Source organism: Giraffa tippelskirchi, chromosome 8, assembly GCF_054371585.1.
Source record: "Giraffa tippelskirchi isolate mGirTip1 chromosome 8, T2T-mGirTip1v1.2.pri, whole genome shotgun sequence".
Classification (NCBI taxonomy): Eukaryota; Metazoa; Chordata; class Mammalia; order Artiodactyla; family Giraffidae; genus Giraffa; species Giraffa tippelskirchi.
This window is the reverse complement of record NC_137282.1, coordinates 9,590,139-9,598,744: the sequence shown is the minus strand read 5'-3', so window position 1 is coordinate 9,598,744 and position 8,606 is coordinate 9,590,139.

Genomic DNA, 8,606 nt, shown 5'->3' with positions numbered 1-8,606 from the left:
TTAACGTCCACGTGCCCACTCTAGCCACTCTTACTTGACTTGCTTGTCAGTTTCTCACATGCTCTTACCAAGAAAATTCAATTAAGGTACATCAAGTATTGAGTTATAAGATGATACCAAAAAAAAAAAAAAGCGCTTTGCCTAATTTTCTTTTTCCCCAGACTTGAGCTTTTTTCAGAAAGGTACTGTATGCAGGTAGGAAAGAATGCTTATCAGATATCGTTTGATCTGACGGCCAGGGAATATTCACTGCAGTGAGCATGTGTACAGTGTACCTGATGCCCTTCTTCTTGAGGAAGAGAAGGAAATTCCAGAGCCATCACCACATCCAGTGATCTTGACTGTCTCGAGGCTAACTGAGAAATCTCTGTGCTATCTTCATTATAGCCCAAATTATAATCCCTTACATCTTCTTTTTTCCCAAAATTCTCTACATGCATCCTCAAATTTACCATCCTTCCCATCTCTTGATCTAACTCCCTCCTCCTCCCCTGCTTCTACAACTCATCTCTGCAGTCCTCTGGAAGACATACTCCACGACGGGCAGACTAATCTATATCCTCAGTTCCGTTCCCACAGTTCCACGGTCATGGTCCTCAGAGTTGTGGAGCAACAGAAATTCTAAAGTGTATTTAGAAATACATGCTGACTTCCTATTTTAGACCTATTGAATCAGGAAATCCTGAGCCAACAGGACCCTTGTCGTTAAAGATTCTCCATAAGTCATTAATGAATTCATCTCTTTATCATAGGCCATAATCAACATCCTTTTCTGGTTACAGGCTCTGACAACAACCAATGGGAAATAAAATTTAGCTAGAATGCCTAAACTTGGACTTGACAGGAGAACTACAATAATACAAAATTTAAACTTCACATTTTTTCATGGAAAGAACTGTCAAGTCATATCTGTTTCATATTCTTGGAAAAATAGTGTTCCACAAAAGATTTCTATCCTACTTGCTATTAACTTTTCACGTGAAGAGTGTTTCTGTATTTTTAAGAGGAGCTTCAGCAGGTGGTTCCACAGGAGCCTTATCAAGAGATCTTATTTCCTTTCTCCTGTAAAGATGAGAACAAGAAAAGAAAGGCTCCTGATCAACAATTTACTTCTATACCATCACCCCTCCTTGCCTACTTGCCATAAACATCGCATGTTTATCTTGATCTGACCCATCTATGAACTAGTGTTAATCAAGTTCTTACAAGTTGAAGTCTGAAGTCAATTTGGCCACTTGGAGTTACAGATCTACTCAATTTCTGATTCAGTTTGCTTAGCATTAAGCTCTTTATTTAGAAGATGGTTTCTTCCTTTGTTTTTTTAAAGTGTTGCAGAAAAGTCTGTTTCAACTCTCTCTCTCTTCTTTTTCTTTCTCATTGTTGACAAAGTTTCAAAAGAGGTGTTTCTTGGATTGGCTTAAAGCTTATATACCAAGTTATTTCACATTTGGGAGAGAAGGCTTGCAGATTAATTTACCACTTGCTTATGTTTGGAGCTTTCACAATAGAAGTGAGAAGTAGATAATACAGATGTATAGGAAATATTTTATAATTCAATTGTTCTTGTGAAACAGTAAAATTTTACTGCAGGTGAAAAACACAAAAGGACAACTTTGGGGCTATCAATTAAGCATTCATTTCCTTTTTGTCCTAAATCCCGCCCCTGATATACTACAGATGAAATTCTACCCTTTCTATTTCCTCTGAATGTCTCTTATTGAAGGACTTTTGACTTTCAGAATCCATTCAGTTCCTGCCCATTACATGAATCATTTGACCAAATCAGCCCACAGTGACCACTGTAGTTCTACCTTGGGTTCCTCATTTATTCACGTTTCCAAAATTTTTACAGGCTCCTAGAAAACAAGCATTGTGTCGTAGCAGAGATGGTTACAGTACAGTAGAAAGAACTCAGGATTTGTCATCAAAAGACTTGATAAGGAGATAGAAAATTTGTTATGAATGTTGTTTTCCATAAAATCCATGATTTTCTTCATCTTTTTTTTATTTACTATGCTGATCAGATGCAAGAAACCAAAGAAAATAATGGTTTACTGAAGGTTTTGAACATGTAAATGAGCCAATAAATATTTAAACGATGATTAGAGAAAACCTTATCATCTAGCTGGCTCTACGATGAATGAGTTGCATAAATCTTTAACACATGCTTACTTCATGTTTGCCTGAGAAACCTGGCTTTTAGCTTCTTGAAAATTATATTTGACAGAGATGGCCAGTTGGCTTACCTTCTACGACTATTTAAATTGTGTTGCCAAGAAGTGCCCTTATGAGTTGTTTGGGTCTAAACATGCATGTCTTGACATCTTAGGATTCACCCTAAGATTTCTTTCCCCTTCCCTTCTCTCCTTCCCCCTCCCTCCCTCTCTCTCTCCCTTCTTTGCATTCCTTCTCTCTCTCTCTTTCTTATTTTTCTCCCTAACTCTCTAGTTCAGCTCGGCTTTGCTTGTTCTGGCTCTTTGCTGAGTTCACCTCCAGTTCTCATTTGCACATCTCATGCATTACTGCCCACTGGTAGCAACCGTTAGATAATCTTTAACAGATAGAGAGGGATCTAGTTTAACTGGAGGAGAAATAATAGAGTTGTTTGTTTTTTTTTTAATTTCATGTATGTGTGTGTGTTTGGGTAAGAACGTGTCATGATTCCACTGGAAAGGAGAAGAGACCTTTGAGACAGGATTGGTGCATTTTTATTTTCCACGCCATTCTGTCCCATGATGTAGTAGTAAAGCAGAAGCTGAAAACTCCTTGTGCCTGCAATTGAGAAAAGCCTTCGCCTCTCATTGTGTGATACGTGTGTTTGCGTGTATATGTTTATGATGCGTATACATACATGTATATGTGTGTGTATATACACACACACACACACGAGTGTGTGTGCCTGTACATGACTGCATTATGTGTATTAATATACAAGATTTGATAATAAATGTAACTACAAAGTCCCTTAAAGTAAATGTGCTCTGTTTCTTTGATTTATGGACATTAATAAACTTATCTCTCCAAAATTTTATAAAGCAATTTTCCTCCAATTAAAAAATAAACAAAAAGAAACTTATCTAAATAGCATATTCTCACAGTTACTAGAAAACTTAAAAAGAATTGAACTTCTAATGTTTTAAACATGCTAACATTTAAAGAAAAGAAAATGTCTCATAGAAACTGCTAAATCAGAAGCTAAGCTCAGGTGATAAAAATGAATCCTTGAGCAAATCAGACTGGTACAATAAATTTGCTTTAAAAACAGCTATATTTATTTCCCTGACTTTAGCAGTATGACGTATATACAAATGCACACTGTTTCTTTAAGGAAGATGTAGGTATTTTGCTTTTTTTTTTTCCCTTTCTTTTTACTTTCTTGATGACAAGTTTGGTGAATCTAATCTTCCTAAATGCCTTATAGTGATTTACTAAATACAGAAATTTAAAGTACTCTCACTAATGCTTCAGATTCTGAACAGTATAAAAGTATGTGTTAAAACTGAATTGTAACTCTGACAAGTGTTTTCATATTAATAGTAATTATGTCAATTTAGACATAATTACCAAATCTCATAGGTGACTTTAAGGTCTTAAACCAATATTCATTGAATTGCTCAATGTATACAATCTTTGACTATTTGACTAATTTCTAAGAATACTATCAAGAAAAAATATATATATATACATGTGTATATATATATACATATATAGAACATAGTGTTTACCTTATGCAGTTTGGGGTGTATATATCCCTAAGTAATGTTAACAAAAGTGTTCATTTTTGCTGCTTTAAAAGGTTAAAAAGGTGTAAGCAGGGTATTTGGGGCTGCAAGAGCCATAAATGTAAAATGAGCTTGCAATTTTGTTACAATGATTATATTTGACATGTCACCTACCTCCTAATTCTGTGAAACAGATGTTACATAGTTTGGAAAGAGTTTTATTTACCATACATGAATGCTCTCAGTTCAGTTCAGTTGCTCAGTCATGTCTGACTCTGTGACCCAATGGACTGCAGCACGCCAGGCTTCCCTGTCCATCACCAACTCCCGGAACCTGCTCAAACTCACGTCCATTGAGTCGGTGATGCCATCCAGCCATCTCATCTTCTGTTGTCCCCTTCTCCTCCTGCCTTCCATCTTTCCCAGCAACAAGGTCTTTTCAAATGAGTCAGTTCTTCACATCAGGTGGCCAAAGTATGGGAGTTTCAGCATCAGTCCTTCCAGTGAATATTCAGGACTGATTTCCTTTAGGAGTGACTGGTTTGATCTCCTTGCAGTCCAATGGACTTTCAAGAGCCTTCTCCCACACCACAGTTTAAAAGCATCATTCTTCGGTGTTCAGTTTTCTTTATAGTCCAACTCTCACATCCATACATGACTACAAGAAAAACCATAGCTTTGACTAGACAGACCTTTGTTGGCAGAGTAATGTCTCTGCTTTTTAATATACTGTCCAGGTTGGTTATAGTTTTTCTTCCAAAGAGCAAGAGTCTTTTAATTTCATGGCTGCAGTCACCATCTGAAGTGATTTTGGAGCCCAAGAAAATAAAGCCTCTCACTGTTTCCATTGTTTCCCCGTCTATTTGCCATGAAATGATAGGACTGGATGCCATGAGCTTAGTTTTCTGAATGTTGAGCTTTAAGCCAACTTTTTCACTCTCCTCTTTCACTTTCATCAAGAGGCTCTTTAGTTCTTCTCCACTTTCTGCCGTAAGGGTGGTGTCATCTGCGTATCTGGGGTTGTTGATATTTCTCCTGGCAATCCTGATTCCAGCTTGGGCTTCATCCAGCCCGGCATTTCACACAATGCACTCTGCATATAAGTTAAATAAGGAGGGTGACAATATACAGCCTTGACATACTCCTTTCCCAATTTGGAACCAGTTTGTTGTTCCATGTCCGGTTCTAATTGTTGCTTCTTGACCTGCATACAGATTTCTCAGGAGGCAGGTAAGGTGGTCTGCTTTTCCCATTTCTTGAAGAGTTTTCCACAGTTTGTTGTGATCTACACAGTCAAAGGCTTTGGCATAGTCAATAAAGCAGAAATAAATGTTTTTTCTGGAACTCTCGTGCTTTTTTGATGACCCAATGGATGTTGGCAATTTGATCTCTCATGAATGCTCTACTAGGAGGAATAATAGCGTATAGGTACAACTTAGTATGCAAGGTCATTAGACGTGCTTGTTTGCTTAGGTGAAAGAGTATGATAGTTTTGTTTAAAATTAAATGACTGGCCCTTCTAAAATGTTAAAATATATATATATAGTGATGAGAAAAACCTGAATTTCTTTTGCAGAAGGTGATTTTATTTTCCTTGGATTATGATAAGTGCAAATAATGAGTCTGAAAACAAGCAACAAAATATGCTAACATTTTGCCAAAAGTGGCTCAGTTTTGATGACCTTATTCAAAAGATTCTTTTAAAAGAGCTTTGATCCCTTTAGCAGCAAATATTATATTGATGCATAACTAGAATTAGGTTTACTCTCTGTTATAATGTTAATTTATCTTTGAATATTGGTCTACTCTCCTCTACTTTCTAAGAAATTTAGGCTACTACCTGGTCTATGACTGAAAGCAATGGTTAGCAAACCATGGCCACCCATCCAATTCAGCCCAGCAACTGTTTTTGTAAATAAAGTTTTATCAGAACACAAACACATCCATTTGTTTACATATTGTTGATGGGTCTACAATAGTAGAGTGAGTCATTGAAACAGGTGTTAAAGCCTCAAAGTCTAAAGTATTTACAATCTGGTCCATTACACAAAGTTTACTGACCACTTGGCTTAAAGCTTCCCATCCCTAGAGGCAGTAAGGAAGGCTACTTCTTGGCTGGCCATGAACCTTAGTCAGATGAGAGAGAATTTCACCAGTATTTATAGACATTGGGTTTGATTCCATGGTCTTAAACTAAAAGAAACAATGAGAGCAATGAAAAATAATAGAAACTATTCCATTTCTTCAGACAGAAGTTAATTTTCTGGCCTTGCAAGCTCTAGATTTGCTGACAGTGTTAGAATGTGGCTTATATGCGTAAATTAGCAATTTTTACTGAAACTATGTAAATGAATTAGGGTCAGACACAATGAGGCCAGCTTTTTGTGATCAAAAATAATCTTTAGAGATTATTTATGATCAAAGGAAAGACTGCTAAGAAAAATACCCACAGTGCTGAGAAAAAATAGACCAGAGGGATTACTGAATGTTCTTTCAGTGTATCTGAGTGTTTCTTGGCAGAGTCCCCTGGGGATTACCTGATTCTCCAGGTCAGTTCAGTTCAGTTTAGTCACTCAGTCATGTCCGACTCTTTGCCCATGGATTGCAACACGCCACGCTTCCCTGTCCATCTCCAACTCCTGGAGCCTACTCAAATACATGCCTACCAAATCGGTGATCCATCCAACCGTCTTGTCCTCTGTAATCATCCCCTTCTCCTCCTGCCTTCTATCTTTTCCACCATCAGGGTCTCTTCAAATGAGTTAGCCCTTCATATCAGGTGGCCAAAGTACTAGAGCTTCAGCTTAGGCATCAGTCCTTCCAACGAATATTCAGGACTGATTTCCTTTAGGACGGACTGGTTGGATCTCCTTGCAGTCCAAGGGGCTCTCAAGAGTCTTCTCCAACACCACAGGTCAAAAGCATCCATTCTTCAGCGCTCAGCTTGCTTTATAGTCCAACTCTCACATCCATACATGACTAAAGGAAAGACCATAGCTTTGACTAGATGGACCTTTGCTGGCAAAGTAATGTCTCTGCTTTTTATCATGCTGTCTAGGTTGGTCATAGCTTTTCTTCCAAGGAGCAAGCATCTTTTAATTTCAGAGATTATCTGATTCTCCAGGTCAGGGCTTGGCAAACTATGCCTGCAGGTCAGACACGAAAACCATCTCTTGGAAATAATATTGAATGGGAACAGCCACACTTACTTATTTACATGTTGTTGATGACTGCTCTCACAAATAGAAAAGAGGAATTACCCCGGAGACCAGATTGCCCACAAAACATAAAGCACTTACTATCTGGTTCTCTATGGAAAAATTGTGCCAACTTCTCCACTTGGAATGTTTTTCTTCATTTGATTTATTATGTACTGTTTATTAGGATAGTTTGCAAGTCTGTAAGTATAGATAAAAACTTACTAAAAATGTATAGCAATGTAAATGATTATTGTCTGATATGATTGCAAGCTTTTTTTTTCCAATTTGGTAGAGATGCAAAAGGTTTACATATATAGAAATGATAATCTCCTAAACTGAAGTTTTAGTACACTGTAGGATTTTAGCTAGTTTTGTATGGAAATTAGCCACCTCATTCAAAGCATCAGCCACTACAAATTCTCCACTCTCTTCAATTCTCTTTAAACAACCTCACGACTTGGTTGGTTTTCTCATTAATTGATATGTCCGATGTTCACTTTAAAATAAAAGATGTATAAAATATATATTTTGCCTTCAGAGAAAACATGGATGAAATTCTTTTGATGTCACTGTGATTTCAACAATTACCACCAGAAAAAATGTAAGCTGAAACCACACAAAGGATACAAATTTACAGACATCATTACTGGCAAACAATAAGATCTGATAATACCAAATTTTAGACAAATTATTTAAAAACTTATCCATGATTTATGGAAGTGTACATTAGTAAAACCACTTTAAAGAACAATTTGTAATTTTTTAGTAAATATGTACCTGTAGATGAAGAAAGATTCTTCTTGATGATACAAGCCCTAAAGAAACCTATACACAGATTCACAAGGACACATACGAGAAGGTTCATAGCAGAGTATTTTGCAATAGCAAGCAAATCTAGAGATAAAACTCTAAGAGCAGCAGAAAAAATCATAGTATGTGCATGGAAAATAAAAAATAAATTCATTATAATTGCATGCAACCATATGGAAGAATTCCAGAATATACATCTTCCTAGATTTATAAAGGGGATATGTGTGTGCGTGCTAAGTCACTTCAGTCATGTCCAACTCTTCGTGACCCCATATACTGTACCCCACCAGGCTCCTCTGTCCATGAGATTCTCTGGGCAAGAATGCTGGAGTGAGTTGCCATGCCCTCCTTCAGGGGATCTTCTGGATTCAGGGATTGAACTTGCATCTCTTAGTCTCCTGCATTGGCAAGTGGGTTTTTTACCACTAGCACCACCTGGGAAGCCCCAAAAGGGGTTACTTTCTCATAAACCCATCTTCAGATGTAAATAACATAAGTAAAAAATGCATTTAATACACCTAACCTATTGAACATCTAGCCTACTTAAGTGTGCATTAGCTTACAGTTAGGTAAAATCATCTAACCCAAAGCCAATTTGATAATAAAGTGTTGTACATCTCATGTGATTTATCAAAAGTGAGAATGAATGATGGTAAGTGTATCAGGTGTTTACCTTCTTGATTGCACGGTTGATTAGGAGCTATGGTTCTCTGCTGCTGCTCCGCATCTTAAAGGGATCATACTGCATATCACTAGCCCAAACAAAGATAAAAATTTGAAGTACAGTTTCTACTGAATGCATAGTGCTTTCAAACCATCTTAAATTTGAAAAATCTTAAGTCAAACCATCGTAAGTCAGGGATCACCTCTACAG